The 21602-nt window shown below is 40.7% G+C and overlaps 1 long non-coding RNA gene across 1 annotated transcript in view; it reads right to left on the bottom strand.

Annotated features, from left to right (window-relative positions):
- Window positions 1-3253: 3253 nt before the first annotated feature.
- LOC125084848 (uncharacterized) overlaps window positions 3254-21602 on the bottom strand; it is a 97070-nt gene continuing 78721 nt past the window's right edge. Inside the window, exon 3 of the long non-coding RNA XR_007122716.1 lies at window positions 3254-3497. This is a non-coding gene — a long non-coding RNA (uncharacterized LOC125084848). The remainder of the gene's footprint in view (window positions 3498-21602) is intronic.

The following is a 21602-nucleotide window of genomic DNA, read 5'->3' as shown; positions in this document are numbered from 1 at the left end:
ATGCCTTAGCTCCCAGGACACAATGTCTTCAAGAGAAGAGGACACACGTTTCATCAACCGTGTACATCAGGTAAGAGCTGGTCACTCAGTGGATAAGAACTTCTCAGTCAGAGGTCAATATGAACTATAGGACAGCACAAACCCATACACCCAACAGCTACCTCTAAATTCCAAAGGATATGCAAGACTTGCCATAGATATCTATATATCTATATAGATATAGATATCTATATATCTATAGATACGTATATAAATACATATAGATACATAGCTATATATGTATGTCTATATATAGATATATAGATATGTATATCTATACATATCGATGTATAGATATATGTATGTATATATATGTATATATATCACTTCTTTTTTAGACATCTAACTATATAAAATTTTGACCCCATGATATCTGCATAACTTACATCTAGCAGTTTGCTTATCACACAGCACATGCTCAGAATATATTTGTTGAATAAATATTTCAGAGATTATGTAGTCTACTCTGTTTTCTTAAACCAAAAAACAAGTTAACAAGTAACAAGTTATAAAAACATCATATTCCATCTTCGTATGCTGAGGTAACGTCTGTAGTTGTATGTTTCTACATACACAGAATGCATTCTTAAACTAAAGTTGAGAATGAAAAATACTGTATGACAACTGATTGAAAGCATTTCCAGTGGCCACGTCAAAACACTTAATGTCAAAGAATTAAAGCCATATTTAGAAAGCAGAGACCCAAACTTTAAACACACCTGAATCCCACAACTATTTTGAGAAGACTATAACATTCTGGCTTATATTTTCTGCTCCTTTTTTCAATTCTCTAATGTATGTATGTATGTATGTATGTATTTTACTGAGAATTGATCAGAGGGAAGAAAATTTTGAGTTTTGGCACTGAATCTGAACAATGGGATAAAACCAATTTTAGGTGAAAGCAAAGGGCAAAAGTGGGTTTCATAAAATGGAGGTGATAATAACTTTTACATTTAGTATGTCACCTGCAATCAACTGGCTCTTCCAATTTCTTTGCAAAAGATGAATAAATTTCATGCAGTAACAACCTGAGGTTTTTAATATTTACACAAGAAGCATAAAGTGATATTTTATGAAGATAAAATAAAAGCTGATAAAAGTTATCTACACTATAAAATATCCAGTAGAAGAATTAATATTACAAACAAAAGCTTTTCATGCATGCATGCACACACACACACACACACACACACACACACAATAGAATAGTAGCTGAAGTTCTCATTCCACATGAAGATATTTCAATAAACTAAAGAAAATGACAGCTCTAGCGGTACACTCCTGTCTTGACCATTAACTTGTAAGAAAATGATAAAAGTAAATGAAGCTCACAAATGGCATATTAATCTAGAATTGGTTGTTGGTTTGGTTGGTGTGTTTGTTTTTGCAAAATGTCATTTTCCCCTGGCACCAAGTAGGATGTCAATCCCATCTCATGACCATCTGGGCATGCAAAGCGAGAGAACTGCAAGTGACCACATCCATAAAATTGACCAAATTCTTCCATTTTACTTAGGAACTTAATTTTACTATATTATCACTTAACTTTCTGCTCTAACAGTCTCCTATCTTAGGATTCAAATAGGATAGTGGACTTTTCTAAGGAGAAGACTGCTTTTCTTCACATATTTCAACTTTATCAACTCATTTGAAGGGTAATTTGGTTTCTTATCTCAAGTGATCCATTAGATCATGAACTGTTGACACTTTGTGCTGTCAAGTTATTTGGACTAGGTTAGCCATGGAGTCAGCTTATCAATGTAGAAGCATCAACTAACTGACAATTTTCCTCAATAAGTCCCCGAATGATCAATGTGCTACCCAACTGAGAAAATCTGTAAAAATATCTTGTCAGTTGCATAATTCTGTTGCGGCCATACGGACAAGTGGGAATGATGGAGAGCATAACTTTGCACTTGAAGTTCCTTGCCTACTGCTGCACAGATTTTAGGCAGCCATCCAGTATCCTAAAAGCAACTGTGAGCTAAACACCTATAAGATCTATATGCCTACAGAGGATTTGTTTTTCCAAAGCTTCCTCTTGGGTTTCCTTTCTGTTGCCACTCTGTCCTTGTGTTCCCCCACATTCTTGACTATGAAAATAAGAACTTATGGCTGAAGTGTGAAAGACATGCTGCCTCATGACAACACAGTAACGTCCAAGGGACAGAAAAACAGAACTCTGCAAGGCTGTCCAATAAGACTATTCTACAGAATTTAGATGAACTTTTGATTTTGAGAAAAAAATCAAAGGGACTTTGATTTTGATTTTGAGATTTTGATTTTGATAAATTAGAAGGGACATAAGGAGTCCTAGGATCCCTCTTGAAAAGGAAACCCAGATCTCCTCATTAATCCCTGCATACTAGATGTGTCTGGGCTTGAGTCACTCAAGAACTCACTTACCCTGGAGACCATCCCATCTGGAGTCCATTCTCACTGTTAGGAAACTCTTCATGGACCCCAGGTGTTCTAGGCATCACCAGCCAACTGAGCGTGTAACTGTAGTAACATTAATCCCATGAAACTCCTACTTGGAAGACTCCCCAATGCTCCTTAGTTGAAAATGGTCTTACCCAGAGAGGAAGGGTGACCTTCCGCAAGTATTTCCAAGAATCCACCAAAGAACTTATGTACACAATCCAAATGTTTCCTAGGTCTCAGAAGTTCTGGGATACAGGCAATCTCCCTTCAGACGTCCCCAGGTCATCACATTAAAGAAGGCTGTGTGATATCTCAGTATATAAACAAACTACTGCCACCATTTCTGTATGCTCCCGGTGCCACCTGGAGTCAAGGATTCCCTCCTCCAGATCACTAGACTCTCATTCTTTGTGTCTTGGGAAGAGCACTATGACTTTGTGTCTTGAAGGGCAGGTACCTCTCTCAGAGGGAGTTCCCTCAGTAGAGTCATTGAGATCTTACTGACATAGTTACATCTTTATGCCATCACCCCAAGGGCTGGAGGGCTAGAGGCTGGTTTTGCAGGATGTCAGTCACCCAGAAGAAACCAGTGAAGATTTGCTTCTGGTCTTTCTACAAGGGGTACCCGTCTGAGTTGTGGAAGAGCTGTCCATGGATACAGTGAAGATGCCTGAGTAGTATGCGCTCCCAGAGGTGTCAGGAGAATGTTTACACAAAGTTACAAGTGTGAATGCTGACTCACCCAAGGAGGATAACCCAGGCCATCCAGGGAGAGCTCACCTGAGGCTGTCCTTTCGGTTGTGAATGGTGAGGAAATTTGGGTCACCTCTGGCTCTGAGGCAGTCTGTGCCTGGTGCTTGGTTGGGCAAATTCCAAACTCTTTTCCTCCAAACAGCTCACATCACAGATGGGCAGTCTGGGCCTGGGGAAGCTGACTGTGAAGCAGGCTTCCTTCTGACAAACATGCCTCTTGATAGTGGGTCCCTTAAAGAGTGTGCAGGAGACTTCTCCGGTAGCTGCCCCTCTAAGCACTTTTAGGAGTTGGGGGAAATTGGAAGGGGAGGTGAACAATGAGAGACTATGGACTCTGAAAAACAATCTGAAGGGTTTGAAGAGGTCGGGGGGTGGGAGGTTGGGGGAACCAGGTGGTGGGTATTAGAGAGGGCACGGATTGCATGGAGCACTGGGTGTGGTACAAAAAACAATGAATACTGTTATGCTGAAAATAAATGAAAAAATGATTTAAAAAAAAAACACGTGTAAGACCAACTACTGCATATTTTTGTTGTTCTGTGTGTGATCAGCACATTTCGCTCTGTCTGCAGCCAGAGCACTCTCTGATCCTAGGACCTGTTATTCTCTCTGTCACCTGATGGTTGCCCTTGGCAACCACTGTATGTGTATGTGTGTGTGCGTGCGTGTGTGTGTGTGTGTGTGTGTGTGTGTGTGCATATATGTGCATTTTCCACTCAGCTTTCCTTCTTGGAAATGATTTCAAGTCTCCTTCACACTTTGATATCTCTGCAAACCTTTATTCCAACCAAGTTATCTTTTTGACTACAAGAGTTTCTTTGTAACTACTCAAGATACTGTAAACTGGGCAAATGAGATTCTTTTCTTACTTTTAGGGGTCTGTCATTTTTAAATCTACTCAGTCAATGAGCATTTGTTTGGCACCTACTTATACCTCTCTATTCAGTAGGCCCATAGGTAATACAAAGATATAGAAGATATGGTCCTTGCACTTGAGAAAACCATACTTGAAAGAAATGTTTAGATCCAGTATAGGAAAATATCTGATCAATTATCTGGGTCTTATTGGAAACACTACTTGGTTTCAAAGTAAAGCAGTGTTTCCAAAGGAATAGTCTACTGGGGAGTTTTGGAGTGATCCAAAACATTTCAAGAAAGAGGCGTGACTTGAGTTCAGCCATACAAGTTGGCTAGGGGTATGACCAAGTCTGGGTCACATGGAAGACCACAGCAGGAAGAATAAGTCAGTTTAGCAAAGGGGACTTGGTGAGGTGCCATCAGGATAGACAGGAGTAGGACACAGTAGGACAGGGAGTCTTCCTGACGCACACTGCTGGCAAAAGGAAGAGAAGATGAGTGGGCGTGGGGTCTGTTTACCCCAAATCCACTCCTTGCCCTTCTTCTGCTCTGCTTGGTCCCACTTTTCTCAGTCCCTTGTGTCAGTTTAGCCAGTGATAGGACAAGCAGGGGATTGTGGAGCAGGAGAAAGAATGAATTCTAGTTGTTTTGTCCTCTACTTCACTGGTCCTGGGCATTGTCTCAGCAATGGTCATCTCTCCTTATGGCTCCAGCTCCTGCCAAGTGGGCCTGCTGTGAATTCTACCTGCCAGCTTGTGACTCCAGCCCCTGGACTCCAGTAAGCCTGGTTCCCTCCTTTGTCCCCACCCTCCTCCTGTTGGGGTTGGCAGTGGCTTCTCACTGTGGCTAATCTCGGAGAGAGCTTACTGCTCCCTGGGTAGCCTTTCAGCCTCATCACGGGTGATACCAAGTCACTCTGTTCACTTTTAAATACTGTGGGATTTTTTTGTCCTGGTTGGGTCCTGACCTATGTAGAGGGTAAGAAGTGGATAGAAAGTTTTATGAGGAAGAGTCAGTAGAACTTGCTGTTTGATCCAGGAGCTAAAGACAATGACTAATAAAATGTGACTCCAATATCATTGTAATCAATCATTTTCAGTGCCAGAAAGCCAACTTGGAAGATAGAGCAGTCAGTAAGAAATGAAGACTGCTATGGGCTTTTCACCAAGAAGGTACTGTGAGTCTTAGGCAAGTTTCAGACCATATATCTCTAACAGGCCATCAGACTAATCATCTAAGTGGATTTGAGGGAGGGACAGAGATATCATAGCTGATGTCACTGTAAATTATTCAAATAATGTAGGAAAAATAGCTCAGTTCTCAAAGTTCATGTAAAACCAGAAGAGTAAGGATGAAGAGAAATGCCAGGAGATACAAGGGAGGAGAAGAAAAAACTTGTCCATGCCAGAGACAATAACCCTAGACCAGAGGTGGCCCAACTACAGCCTGCAGGCCACAGCCACTGGCTGCATGTTTCGTAAATAAGGTTTTAGGGGAACACAGCCACACCCACTCATTTGTGCATTGTCTGTGGCTGTTTTTGAGCCATAACAGCAGAGTTGACTAGTGGCAATAGGTAACCATGTAGCCCTTAAAGCCTAAAACGTTTACCTTCTGACCCTTTACGGATATTTGCCAATCATGGTGCTAGTCCTCCATGTGGACATTACTCCTCCTCGCATCTGTGCTCTCATGCTTCTTTTCCTATGCAGCTTTTCACTTGATCTTAGCCAAAAGGCTGAGAAGCGATTCTATGCAGCATTTTTCTTTAATTTTTTTAAAGATTTTTATTTATTTATTTAATAGACAGAGATCACAAGTAGGCAGAGAAGCAGGCAGAGAAAGAAAGGAGGAAGCAGGCTCCCTGCTGAGCAGAGAGCCCGATGTGGGGCTCAATCCCAGGACCCTGGGTTCATGGCCGGAGCCGAAGGCAAAGGCTTTAACCCACTGAGCCACCCAGGTGCCCCGTTTTTTGTGTTTTTTTGTTTTTGTTTTTTTGTTTTGTTTTAAGATTTTATTCATTTATTTGACAGAGAGACAGAGATCACAAGCAGGCAGAGAGGCAGGCAAGGGGGGTGGGGGGAAGCAGGCTCTCAGCCAAGCAGAGAGCCCAATGCGGGGCTCGATTCCAGGACCCTGAGATCATGACCTGAGACGAGGGCAGAGGTTTAACCCACTGAGCCACCCAGTGGCTGCACTGCACCTCTAGGCAGCTTTTCTAGTGCCGATTACCGTGTCACCTAATCACTGCAGCAACTGTGTTTTGCCATAACCATGTCCCCATTGGATTATAGCAGATGCCCCCATGTCCACCAGCTTCCATCTAGCCCCTATGCAAATCTGCCAGAATAATCTTTTTAAAACACAAGTCAGGCTATTCCAATGTTCAGTGACCACCAGGAACTCCTATCCATTTAAGTTCAAACTGCAATACTTTACCATGGTCTTGAGGTCCCTGCCTCCATCCTTGACCCCGTGTCCTACCCAGTCCTACTGCAGCCACACTGCTCACTTAGGGTGCCCCCAAACAGGCCAAACTTGCTCTCTCCGGGCTTTTGAAATTGCTGCCCCCCTCCATGGAAACCGCCTCCCCCAGATACTTGCAGCTGGCCACTCCCTGATATTCAGATCTCAGCACAGATGTCACTCTCCCAGGGAAGCTGCTCTAGTAATACTATCCTCCCTACTCGTTCTATATTAATTCCCCCTGTTTTATTTTGTTCGTAGCACTTACAGCCACCTGAGATCATCTTGTTTATTTGTTTACTTGTACTTATTCATTCACTTTTTCCTACAACACAAGCCTTCCAAAGTGAGGGCTTGTCTCCCAGACTCATGGTTGCATTCCCCATGTTTAGAATAATTCCTAGCACCTGGGTGCTCAATAAAGATTTGTTGAATACATGAATTAAGGAATTGTATAATAAGTATTGATTTATTTGTATTTTGCCTCAACCAGACTTCAAGCTCTCACAGACCAAGGATTGTACAATTGTTATATCCTTAGTACAAAATAAGGTGCCTGGAATTCATTACCACATTTAATAAATGTTTGTTGAACAAATAACAGCTTTTGAGGGAATACTTAAAGACAGTGACAATGTTGGGGCGCCTGGGTGGCTCAGTGGGTTAAGCCTCTGCCTTTAGCTCAGGTCATGATCCCAGGGTCCTGATCGAGCCCCCGCATCGGGCTCCCTGCTCAGCGGGGAGCCTGCTTCCTCCTCTCTCTCTCTGCCTGCCTCTCTGCCTACTGTGATCTCTCTCTGTCAAATAAATAAATAAAATCTTTAAAAAAAAAAAAAAAAGACAGTGACAATGCATGCAACCAGAAAGAACTGATGTTTTGTCCTATAAATATGCAAACCACAATTGAATTAGTTTGAATACTAAGGTATTCTTATGAGATGACAGATACTGATAGTGTTGAACTTTACAAGTTTTGAAAGATTTCAGATAATGGTCACGGTTCCGATTTACCTAATTGGCCAATTATTTTTGCCTTCAACTGACAGCAAATGTCCGCCTGCATCTTTGGTTTACTTGTGATAGTATGTGTTCCTCCATAGGTAAAGCCTACAGATTCTCCCCGTTGGTAAGAGACAAGATTACAAATCTGGCATCTTCACAAGCCGTGCATTTCAGACATGATCGTAGAGTTAGACGTCTGACAGTATTGCAATGAAGCAAAAGAAGAAAAGAGTCTATTTCGCTCTAACTTCTCTTTGATGACACTAATCATGTGTGCTTTTGTTAGCTCAGGTTTGGTTCCAAACGAATAGAGAATAGACAGCTGAATGTCTATTCTTCTCTTCTTTCTAAGGTAATTTACCCCCGGAAAAAAGAGAAAAATCAGTATTTGCAGGTGCATATCCATTCAAAGTCAGCTCTCCTGAATCCAAGCGTCGTAAGTGAAGATGCAGTGCCCTGAAGTTCAGAGCCCAGTGACTGAAGCTAATTACTAGCGAACAAAGAAACTGGGGCTACCATAAGAGAACATTCAGGAGAGCCTGCTTTATGTCTGTCCCCACACGTGTGCATCTAGATGTAGGGCAGTTCCACGCCAGTACTCCGTACAGTCAGAGAGCGGGCAACTATGTCATCTGGGAGGGGAGGCAGCTGCCAAGCCTGCAAGACTCTGTCTCTTCATGGGGTCATGGCATTCCAGCATCTGCTCCTCAGCTTTGCAGGTCCAGAAAATGGAATATGTCAGTGTGCTTGTACTTGATTAATCCCTGGAATTTACAAGAGACTGATGTACGAAACCGAGTGCCAATTTAGCAATTTACACTAAGAAATGCAACTGCCAAGAGGTTCAGAATGTTTATGTCAGCAAGAGAAGACAGCCTCCTAACGGCACGAGGAGGTACTTCACAATCACAGGGTGACTGGTCAGTGCGGACTGGGAGCAGGAGGACAAAGTTGTCTGACCTTTATGACTGCCATCATGGGATCTGACTTTGAAATTTACCTGCCCAGGAAGGCAGGACACTTGGATCCTCTGGCCAGTGCTGGAAACCCATTGACCGTTCTTGCTCACTGTCCTTTGTTTTTCTAGATTCCTTGCTGGACACCTACACATCCTCCCCTCACGTGCATTCATGCTGCTGAATAGGTTATATCTCTTTTTTGACATTTGGCGAGTCTTCATGGCTAACAGTGATGAGCTAATGATTATCGAGAGGTAATAAATGTTAGACATATGCTAACAGCTCTACTGTCAATTCTGTTCAAATGCATATTTTGAAAACCCAAACTTGTTCCAAAACGATTGCTATATTAGGGAACCATTTGAAAATAACATCAATTTCACTTTTTTTAAAAAAATATTTTATTTATTTATTTATTTGACAGACAGAGATCACAAGTAGGCAGAGAGAGAGGAGAAGCAGGCTCCCTGCCGAGCAGAGAGCCTGATGCGGGGCTTGATCCCAGGACCCTGAGATCACGACGTGAACTGAAGGCAGAGACAAGCTGCTGAGCTACCCAGGTGCCCCTCAATTTCACTTTTTTATGCACAGTTTTCTCTGGAAGAAATACTAAGTGAAACCAAAAAACTCTGCTCAGCTGAAACCACTTAAGAACACCCGCCGAGCATCCGTGCACATGCTTCAGGTGTCTACCAACTGCCCCGGTTCCCCACCTGTCATGGGGCAGCTCCTCCAGGCCCAGCGTCACCATATGTCATCCGACTTCAGAACCCCTACCCATCCACCACTCCATAATTGCTCGCAAGTTGTAACCCTGCCAACACCCGATCTCACAAACAAAGCCCGGGTCCTTTTTCTAATATGAAGCCATATTTACTGTAATGTTCATATATTCACCATAAATCATGTAAAATTGCATTGCCATTTTCGTTAGGGTCTTGTTCTTTGTTTTAATGTGTGTCATCGATGGCTTGGTATTATGCCTCAACCTCACTTTTTCCATGAGCCCTGTGGTTTTTATTGTGCAATTTTGCATGGCACAGTGGTTTTTAGAAATGCCTATGTTGCATTATAGCAGAACTGCCTGTACCTTATGATCTTATTTAATCTTACAAATATGAGGAAATTGAGATTTAAGGAGTTTGTAATTTACCCCACAACAAAGAGCTGCTAAGTGGTCATGCGAAGATTTGAACTCTGCTCCACCATGGTATGAAAGCCTTCGGCTCCTGATTTGATATAGGAGCCTGCCTTTTAAGATGACTTTCCCCAAGAGCCAATAAGAGCTCTCCTTTACTCAGCACAGTGTCATAGTCAGTGGTATGCCCTCTGGAGCCCTACTGCCTGGGTTCAGATCTGGCTTCTGTCGCTTATGACCTGGGTAACAGTGGGCAAGTTACGTCAGAGGATGTGTTGCTGCACAGTGGCCCAAGAATCTCCCCTTTTGTAGCTCACCCTTTGCAATACGATTTGCCATCAACAGGAAGATTTTATTTTCCCCACACCTTGACTCTGGGATGGCCTTGCAACCTGTATTAATGAACAAAATACAGTGGAGATGACACCAGACCCATCCTGAGGTCAGGCCTCGGGAGCCGTTGAATGCTCTACTCATTCTCCTAGAATGCTGCACAAGTCCAGATGAGCCTGCTACATAAGGAGAGATCACATGGCTCTGCCACCCCAGTGTCCCCTGATGACAATGAATGAATGCCAGAAATATAAGTGAGGCCATCATAGACTCCCCAGACATCAATGAGCCAACAGCAAATTTCAGATGCGTGAATGAGGCCAATAAAGATCAGGTGAGCCAGACCCAAATCAGCAGAGTCATTATTTTATACTACCAGATTTGAGTTTATTTGAAAAAAGCCACCGGATGCATTTAACTTATCTATACATCAGCTGTCTAGTATGTGAAGTGGGAAACATCATCGAGCTGTGAGAATTGAATGAGTTAAGTCCATCTAGAAATACTTAGAATAATACCTTGTAAGCCCTGCTCTGGTTATCCTGTATAACAAAAATAATGGCATAAAGCAACAATGATTTAACATTATTATTTCTCGAAGTTCTGAGGGTTGACTGGGCTGTTGGGTTGTTCATCCTTGGGCTCTCACATACAGATGCAGACAGTGATTAGGGCATCAGCCATCTGGAAACTTCTTCACTCATATGGTACCTGGGCTAGAAGATTCAAAATTTGTAGACTGTACCAACTAGAGTTCAGACATCTTTCTCTATCTATCATCCATCTATCTATCTCTATCTATCTATCTTTCTGTCTCCTTCTCTCAGATCTCTCCAAATGGTGCCCTTGCATGAGCTAGACATCTAATTTGGCAGCTGAAGAATCTCAGAGTAGGACCCCCAAGAGAGGGAAGCTGCATGGCCTTTTCCATTATGGACTCAGAAGCCTTCAAGTGTCACGTTGCCACCTTCTATTCATCAAGATAATTACAAAGCCCTGTCCCGGTTTGAGAGGAAGGGACATACACTCCATGTCTCGATGGCAGAGGAATTAGAGAATTGGCAGATGTCTTAAAAACACTCTGATCAGGACGCCTGGGTGGCTCAGTTGGTTAAGCAGCTGCCTTCGGCTCAGGTCATGATCCCAGTGTGCTGGGATCGAGTCCCGCATCGGGCTCCTTGCTCAGCGGGGAGCCTGCTTCTCCCTCTGACTCTGCTGCCACTCTGTCTGCCTGTGCTCGCTCTCGCTCTCTCTGACAAATAAATAAATAAATAAATAAATAATCTTTAAAAAAAAAACCAAAACACTCTGATCTTCTTACATACACACCCATAATCACATCATTCTCACAGCTACCCTAATAAGATGGGTAACAACAGGATATCCATTTTCTTTATTATTTGAAGATCTATTTTTTTTGACAGTTTTAGGTTCCCAGCAAAATTGAGAGGAAAGTATAGAGATTTCCCATAAACCACCTACCCCAGAGCCTCCCCCATTATCAACACCCCCCACCCCACCAGAATGCTATATTGTTACAGTTGGTGAGCCTACACTGACAAGGAACAGCAGGGTATCCATTTTCAACACAAGAGAAACTTGGCCTCAGAGACCCTAAAGTTTAGATACAAAACTAGAACTACCCAGTATCTAAAATACCAAAGCAGGGGTGCCAGGGTCGCTCAGTGGGTTAAAGCCTCTGCCTTCGGCTCAGGTCATGATCTCAGGTCCTGGGATCGAGCCCTGCATTGGGGGCGGGGGTGTCGCTGCTCAGCAGGGAGCCTGCTTCCCCTCCTCTCTCTCTGCCTACTTGTGATCTCTGTCAAATAAATAAATAAAATATTTTTAAAAAATTAATAAATAAAATACCAAAGCAGAGGAGGGGAGGCAGAAATCAAGGGGAGGAAATTAACTTAAGCTACCCTGACTAACCCAGAAATTGGTACTGAAAGTGGTACTAAAACCCAAACATGTGGAAACTCACACTGGAACAAAATCTCCCTCAGGCTTTGTTCTGAGTGACTAAGATGAACAGAAAATGTGGCATGAAAAGAAATAAGTGCTTTTAGTGTAAACTGCTCACATTTGTTTTTTCTTTTCTTTTCTTTCTTTCTTTTTTTTTTTTTTTGTTAGCTCAGTATAATCTAGCCTATCTTGGTTAATACACTATGTGCTCTAAAATGATAAGGAAGAAAACTATGTCTGTTCTTGAAGTAAATTAATATGTATGAAGGAGTTGTATCAGCTATCAACTGATGTGTAATAAACCACTCTAGATCTTAGTAGAATGGGTTATATATAGGACCCTTCTGGAGTACTGGAAATGTGTTTTGGGGAAGTAGTCACATCAGTGTAAAGATATAAATAGATGCAGAAAAATACATATATAAAAATAAATCAGGATGAACTCTAAGATTTACTTTGTGTATAAATAGAAAATAAAAATAGAAAAAGAACACAATAAAAATAGAAAATGGAAAAAGAAACAAAATAGAAACACAATAGCATAAAATAGAATCATATAATTAAAAAGAAAATAAGTGGAAATGAAGTAAAATAGAATAATAGCTACCATAAAATAGAAAAAGAGACAGTAACAATCTAAGTTGACAGGACATCTCAACATGGAAGAGAGGAGAAAGGAAGTAAATTTATTCTTGCTCTATTAGCATTCCCAGAAAAATATGATTAAATATGTGTATTAAAAATTTAAGAATAAAGGGGCGCCTGGGTGGCTCAGTGGGTTAAGCCGCTGCCTTCGGCTCAGGTCATGATCTCAGAGTCCTGGGATCGAGCCCCGCATCGGGCTCTCTGCTCAGCGGGGAGCCTGCTTCCTCCTCTCTCTCTGCCTGCCTCTCTGCCTGCTTGTGATCTCTCTCTGTCAAATAAATAAATAAAAATCTTTAAAAAAAAAATTTAAGAATAAGGTCGCCTGGCTGGCTCAGTCGGTTAAGCGTCTGCTTTCAGTTCAGGTTATGTTCCCAGGATCCTGGCATCAGAGCCCTGTGTCAGGCTTGCTGCTCAGCTGGGAGCCTGCTTCTCCCTCTCCTCCCCGCCTGGGCTCACTCTTACCATCTCTGTTGCTGTCTCTGTCTCTCTTTCTCAAATAAATAAACAAAATCTTTAAAAAATTTTAAGAATAAAGTATCTTTTTCAAGCAAAGTAAGTAAAGAGTTCATAAATTGAAAGCAAAAAGAGCTAACCATAAAGGAGGAGTTATAAATTTTGCTATGTTAAAGTGGAAGATTCTGTTCACCAAAACACAAAACTGGAAGGATAAACTTGCAAAACATATATCCGCATGTAACTCATATGTAGAATATCCTTAGATATTCTAGATATCGTAAGCATAAGCAAAGAGGCAGATAACACAATAGAAAAATTAGCAAAGAAGTCACACAAGAGGATATCCAAATGACTAGTGAACTTGAAAAAGTCTTCAAGTTCATAGCCATCAAGGTAATGCAAATTCCCACTCCAAAGTGATATTGTTATACCCTCACCACAGTGACTAAAATGGAAAAAAGATGGAAATAAAGTTTTGGCGAGGATGTGGAACAACTGAAACTTTCCTACACGAACTGAGGATTCCGAGGCGTATACAATGGTCCACCCATTCTGGAAAACTGGTGGTAAAACAGTTCTACTAAACCTACCAGAAACCCACTAAAGCTGGACGTACACAGACTGTGTGACACTTGAATTCCATGGCGAGATGCACTCCCCAAGTTGAAATGCATCATGTACTCACCCTAAGACAGGTTCAAGCAGGTTCATGGCATCATTATTTATAAAGGCAAAAACACCTCAAAAGGATGGTGAACAGTCAACAGAAAACTGGGCAGCTAACCTGCAGAGATGTATAGGGAAATATTGCATGCTCTATGCTGCACAGCAATAAGGATGAACAAATTATGGCTGCATGAAATACCATGCGTAAATGTCAAAAGCAGTATGTTAAGCAAAAGAAGCCAAATATAAGAGTATGATTGGATTTACACAGAGTTCACAAATCAGCAAAACTAATCTCGGGTCTTGAAAGTGAGAACGAAGTTCCCCAGGCAGAGGGATAGTCACCAGGAAGGATCTCTGGAGAGGAACTGTGGGTTGTTCATTGTTCATGCCTTGATCTGGTTTCTGGTAACACACAGGCATTCAACTCGTGAAAATTTATTTGCACACTTTTTTTAAAAGTTTATTTATTAGAGAAAGAGTGTGCATGAGCGAGGAGAGGGGCAGAGGGAGAGAATCTCAAGCAGACGCCTCTTGAGCGTGGAGCCGGACATGAGTTTGATCCTAGGACCCTGAGATCATGGCCTGAGCCAAAATCGAGTCTCATGCTTAACCGACTGAGCCACCTAGGTGCTCCTGCACTGTTTTCCGTATGTATATGATAGTTGAATACAAGGTTTATTTTTTAAAAATTAAAAAAAAAAATTCAGTGGGACATTAAAAAAAAAAAGTGAAGAGGATAAAATTTCCAAATCACTAAAGGAAAAAATTGCTCAAAGAGAAAACAATCAAACAGAGCACAGAAAAGTGAAAAAGAAAAATAAGAAACCATAATAACTAGATAACAAAGAATAAGAAATATATAATGAAATTAAGGCCAAATATAATAGAAATTATAATAAAGGTGATTGAATAAAAATCTTCTATGAAAGACAAAGTTCTCGAAGAATCTGATGAAATAAATACCGTCTACCTTTATGCTGTCCACAAGAGACCTAGGACAGTGGCACAGAAAGCTTGAAAATAAAGGAAGGGAAAACAATATTGTGAATCAATACCACTGAAAGGCAGGCAAATACAGCAATTTTAATTTCTGACAAAATTAACTGGGAGGCAAAACAAAACAAAAACCTTCAAAAAGAGAAAGAAGAGTATTTATTATTGATCGTAAAGTGTAATCCACCAGAAATTTAACAGTTGTGAGCCTTTATATGCTTAACAACATAGTTTCAAGATATATAAACCAAAACTGAGATAAAGACAAGCAAAATTTGACAAATCCACAATCACTGTGGGAGATTTTTACACAGAAAATCAAAGTGAAAAAACAAAAAAAGGCTCTAATACCTTTGATTAACAGTCACCAAACTTGATTAGAGAGGGAAAACTCTTCAGAAAATACAGATTATTCTCAAGTATGTAAGGCAGCTTGACAGAAAAATTCACCAGTTAGTGGTCTAGGAAGAAAATCTCCATACATTCTAAGCCAGTAGTCATGCAGGCCATCTTTCCTGACAATAATGCAATCAACATAGAGATCAACAAGAAAAGGATTTTGGGAAAAGCCCACCTAATACGAATACATATGTTGGATATTTAAGAATGCCTCACATTGTACAGCTTTACTATTTATTGAAATCCATTTCAGAGATAAGCCCACTTGCTTCTACTCATCATCTCCTCCCTAATTCACAGTTGAGAGACTGCAAACAAAACCCACAATTTGTGCAAGTCACAGGACAAGTGTGTATTACAGCTGAAATTAAATCTTATTTCCGCTGGTGTACTAAATTTCACTTCTTCCCACAAAGGCCTCCAGATGTGTCAGAGTTGCCAAATCCCTGTGAATTTAGGGTGTATATGCCTCAAAACCACTGTCTTTGATGAAGAAGTCTACATTTAGACACCAATTTATTTGCTTCTCTTATTAAATGTAAAAGTGAATTTCACAAAATTACTGAGCAAACCCCAAGTACAGTTATTAAACCTTTACACTTTTATAACCAAAGATTCTTCAAAACCATGACCACTTTTATGTTTTCAGTGAAAATTTTGTCCACAGAAAGCAATGTTACATCTAAGCAATGACATTATTTTTAATATTTGTCATCTCTTTTCATTTTTCTACATTTCCAAGTTCTATTCTAGTGTCAAAGCTCATTATTCTATTTCCCTGTTCCTCCCACATCCCACCTAGGGGGTCTTTGTATTAAAGTTACTTTCCAGGGCACCTAAGTGTCTGCATTCAGCTCAGGTCATGATCCCAGAGTCCTGGGTGGAGTCCTGTATTGGGTTCCTTGCTTGGCAGTCTGCTTCTCTCTCTCCTTGTACCCCTCCCACCTGCTTGTGCTCTTTCGCACTCTCAAAAAAAAAAAAAAAAAAAAAAAGGGCGCTACTTTCCAAGCTGTGGAGAGTGTCTATCCTTTTATACACTTTGAGGAATTCCCTTCCACATATCTGCTTGCCTTCAGAAGGCAGCTTAAAAGCTTTGCAAATAGCCAGTGACCATGACTCTTCTATTTAGTCTCAAAAGTGCAAGTCCTGCATTAGTCTCTATTTTTATACCAAAGCAACCTGCTCTCTTTGGGCTTTCTTTTCTCATTTTTCTTTTATTCTCTTTTGTTTTTTGTCCCTCATTATTATTCTTTTTAATTTTCCCTAACCCTTTTTTCAGTACACTTCTCCAACTCCCCATTCATCTGGACAAGAAATGGGGTTTTGAGGGGCAAGGAGAAAAAGGAAAAGATAAGAAACAAGAAAAGGTGATTACTGTAATAAAATAGAGAAAATAGGTAATGTGAGGCGAGAAGAGTGGAAAATGGGGTTTTGTATGGATTTTTTTTTAAAGATTATTTATTTATTTATTTGAGAGAGAGTGAGAGAGAGAGAGAGAGCAAGCCTGAGCAGCAGGTGGAGCAGCAGAGTGAGAGGGAACAGGCTCCCCACTGAGCAGGGAGCTCCACGTGGGACTTGATCCCAGGACTCTGAGATCATGACTTTAGCCAAAGGCAGACGTTTAACCGACTGAGCCACCCAGGCCCCGTTTTGTATGGATTTTACTGTGCTGAATGGGAAGAGAACATATGAAAGAAAAATCAAAGAATCAAAGTGAGAGTAAAGAGAGCAGAAGAGTGAAATGGGGTTAGGATCTATTTGGTGGCTTGGTCATCAATTAAGTTTCTAAACTGTTGCTACTGGACAAACTGCTGGCCTTGCAAGATGGTGCCTATAGAAAATGCTTATACTACGGCACATAACAACTTGTAACTTCTCATTGCATTTGTTACTCACTGAAAGTAGAGTGTCTGATTCTGCTTACTTTAATAGAAACAGCTTTGACACAAATGAACAGTAGATTTGATTGGGAAAGCAACCAAAACAACCACTCATTTTCATCTCACATGCAAATCTTAGCACTTCACTGACAAAACCATACTGTTTTATAATAATTTTCCCAGCTAATGTAGCATACATTGGAAACAATATTCCTCTTTGAAGCATATAACACAGCTTTTTCATGCTGGAAAATACCTGCCTACACACCTTCTTCTTTTGCTTCCTGTATTTTTGAAGTGGCTAGTGTATGCATACCTTGGTGTTCCACTCTAAAAAGGGTCTCAAATACAAAGTTAAATGAAAGAGGCTTATTTTGTGTACCCCTGCTTTAATTGTAGTTTTAGGGAAACAAATAGATCACAATGTAATCTGATTTCTAATTATAGTGGTCCGATATTGTTTTTATCTGCCAGGCACCTTATATTTTCTGGCAACAACTCCCCTGCCTTCTGTGTTGGAAAAATTGTCTCTCCACTCTACCTGATTCAGGCAGAACACTTTTCTCCTTTGTTTACCTTCATTCTCTGCAGGGGAGGGCACTGACCTAGACATCACGAGTTTGGTCCTTTTGGTCCTCCCTTCAGTATACACACTTGAAGTATCATAAAAGAAATCACATATGTCATTTTATGTTATTTGAGAGTTCGTGTTTAACTTGATTTTCTATTATAAACCTCATAATTTTTTTGTTAAATGTCTTAACAGTACTTTTTTAAACAACCAACCATGTGGGAATTGACAATAGCAGAAAGTTGATCTTTTTTCTCTAATTCTTATAGATGCTGTATAACTTAAAGACACCTGCTTCCACCCAAAGAAGGTAACTCTATACTAATAATAGCACATTCCTGCATGAATTTGCCTGGGGGTAGAAGGCATTTATGAATTAGGGGCCCAAAGTAACAGAAGTATTACCAACAGGAATGAGAAGAACAGAAACAACAGGTGAGCTATGGATTCATTTTTTATTACATTGAACCATATATTTTGTATATATTGTGTATGTGTTGTTTTATTGAACTAGCAGCGTGGTTAGAGTTTAATGATAATGGTTTTCAAAACAATCTTTGACAATTAAAACATTTGGCCAATGTATTTCAACAAATTCTTTTCATAGGCAACAATCTTGAATAGGTGGAAGGATTTTTTACATCACTTAGTTATTTACCCAGAAAATTGACTAACAGCCATGTGACTGATCCACAAGCAGTCATTGAATCCCAGAATTTACAAATGTAACTGTGTACCAAGTCATCTGTGGAATTACCAAACACACACACACACACACACACACACACACACACAGGCACACACACACGCACACACACACACACATATATCACACACACACTTATATATATTTATATTTATATTTTTATAAATTTATATATTTCCAGATTTTCACCCACCCCTTTATTTTTAACAAGTTCCATGTGTGGTTCTGAGAGACATCTGGCTTGAGAATCACTGGTTTAGTCCATCTCTTTCCAATTTGTTCATCTTCAGTCTTGAAAAATTGAAATTCTGAAAGTGTGAATGCTTGTAGTAAGAATCATCTTCTTACTCATCATGTATTTCAGTTTAAGAACACAAAGGCTCTCCTTGATGATTAGAAGCTGTCGAGGCCATTTTATGGGTGTGACGTCCCTTACTAGAGCTTGTGTTTGCTTATGTATAGGCTGCTGTATGATGGAAACTAGAAATCTGACACACCCAAGTATGTTTGAGCTACTCCTTCACTGTAAACTGCTGGATAAATTTCCTTTTTTTTTTTTTTAAAGATTTTATTTGTTTATTTGACAGACAGAGATCACAAGTAGGCAGAGAGGCAGGCAGAGAGAGAGAGGAAGGGAAGCAGGCTCCCCGCTGAGCAGAGAGCCCGATGTGGGGCTCCATCCCAGGACCCTGGGATCATGACCTGAGCCGAAGGCAGCGGCTTTAACCCACTGAGCCACCCAGGCGCCCCTAAATTTCCCTTTTTAAAAATTGTATTAGTTCTGGGGTGCCTCGGTGGCATAGTAGGTTAAGCAACTGACTCTTGGTTTCACCTCAGGTTGTCATCTCAGGGTTGTGAGATCGAGCCCTGCATTGGGCTCCATGCTCAGTACTGTCCGCTTAAAACTCTCTCTCCCTCTCCCTCTGCTCCTTCTCCCTGCCCCTCTCAAATAAATAAATCAATCTTCTTTAAAAAATTGTATTAGTTCTTTCAGATCAGTTGAATAACTCTTAAGTTTAGCCTCCATGGTCAGAGTTAGAAATGTAACATTTTTTCCCAAAAACGTGTTGAAATTAACATTTTGCCAGTAGTGAGTTATTACAAATCTGACCTCTGGCAAGAAGAGAGGAAATGGGAAATCTCCACTGAAGAGAGGAGAAACTAACTAAGGGAATGCACAGGCAGGAGGAAGACAATGCAAAGCTTGTCAATCACTTGAACCTTATCCTCCTCCCATAGCTACACTAATGTCATTCCCCAATTATATTGCGTTGTTTCTCATGCCAGTGCCTTTGAACATGCTCCGTGTTTCTTGATGAAGTACTGTCTTTTAACACCCAGCTGAAATGTAACCCCTTCTGTGGAAATTTCTTCAGCTCTCCAGCTCCCTCGTATGCCCCTTCCAAGTCTCCATCTAGCTTTTTTGACAGTGCCATGTAACTATTTGGTTTCATTCCCCTGTTTGGCTATCCATTACATGAGGGCATTTCTGGGTTTTCAATTCCTATCTCTGTATTTGACACCCCCAAGTGACGAAGAAATGCTCATTCAGTAAATATAAAATGACTTGCTTAATTAAATTTGCATTCTACTGTACCTCCTCAGCCTTATCAAGGGGCAACTGAAGAGGGCTAGGTGTCCTCTTGGGGTCCTTGACATCACAATAAATCCACTGACTTTAAAAAAGCAGGAGACCTAAGTCCTTATCCAGCAGCTACATTCACCAACTTGCCTACAGATTTCTGTGACTGAGTTGCTGTGATTTGGACCTGGGAAGAGACAGAGAAGAAACCTGGGTGAAAAGTCCAGAAATGTGCAACTGGGTGAGCCAGATGGCCAGTTTCAAAACCCAGGGTTGCCAGCTGTAGTCCAGCAACAGGAATTCGTACTGCCCCTCAACCAAGAGAAGGGCAGGAATCAAAGGGCAGGCACATAGCCCTGGATCCCTGGAGAGAGGTCGTATAGGTCACAAAGAATAGGGAATGATGAGCAGTATTACTGGGACTGAGAGACCACAGTAGCCAGGACTCTTAAGGTACAAGTGATAAAATCCCAAAGCAAAAAACTGGCCAAAAAAAAAGGAAGAAAGAAAGAAAAGAAAAGAAATGGAACCATACCTATACCTCCTCTAGGGTCCCAAAGCCCCCTATGGATGTCTTTATCATTTATCATATTGTCTGTTTCTCCTTCTGGTCTCTGAACCCCTCAAGCAAAGCCATTTCAACTCATTCATCTTTCTGTCTCCAACACCCACCAGGAATCCAGTGTATTGTCTGACACTTAATTTACACTTCACATATTTTTGCTATTGAGCTGGCCTCTTAAGAATGAAGAAGTGTCTAGCTTTCTCTCTCCCAAGTCCCTAGAGCTAAAGATAAGTTTTTAACCCAATGTGTTTTACCACATGAATTTCAGGCTACCATCTAGTTCCTTGATCCTGTCATTATGAGAGACATTTTCCCCTTAAATTATATGTGAATACTGAAGCCCTAGATGATGGGGAAATAAAGAGATGTAGGTAGAAGAGGGAAAAAATGCAGGAAGACTACTTTTTTTTTTTTTTTTAGTAATGATGCATTCAAACAGTGTTTTATCTAGTGCCTAAGAAAGTAAAAGCTTATTCAATTACACTGTGGTTTTGAAATAAAATCCGCTGCTCTACCGACTGACTGCTTATTGCTTCAGACAAGCTTGGGTGTGCTGGCTGATGGCTGGTGCAGTGACTGGTAGGGTGTAAGATTTCTGAGTGGCAGAATGGTATCAGCTTTGTGAAGAAGTTAGCTGCAATTTTATTGAAAAAAAAAGTTATCTGACGAGATTGAGCACTTACTGCATATGCATAAAAATGTCCCAGCAAAGAGCTGTAAGGTATCTTCTTGATCAAATTGAATTACACAATAGAGAGCAAAAAAAATCCAGCTTTTCTTCCAGCCTTATAGATCATTAAATGGGTGCTATAAAATATCATTGCTTTCCTTTCCTGCTTTTTATCACTGCCAGTACAGACGTTAAGTTTATCCTTAATAGTAAATGGACGTTCCATACTATGGCATTGCTTCACAAGGAGAATGTCAAATTCTTATGGTTATCTCCTCATTCATGCCCCATGTATTTAACCCATTGGTTGCCTATTTTATGGTACACAGAGGAGTGGGATGTGCAAAGATGAATAAGTGATAGTTATTTAAGGAGCACAAAGTCTACTACTACCAAAAAACAAAACAAATAGTGCCCATATAATACCCTAAGTGCTATGATGAAGATTTTACAAAGTACTATCATGGAGGAAGATAAACCCTTCAACTTTGCCCATGTGGATGAATGAGAACTTGAGAGGGCTGAG

This window comes from Lutra lutra, chromosome 14, assembly GCF_902655055.1.
Source record: "Lutra lutra chromosome 14, mLutLut1.2, whole genome shotgun sequence".
Lineage (NCBI taxonomy): Eukaryota > Metazoa > Chordata > Mammalia > Carnivora > Mustelidae > Lutra > Lutra lutra.
This window is presented reverse-complemented; position numbering and strand designations above follow the sequence as displayed.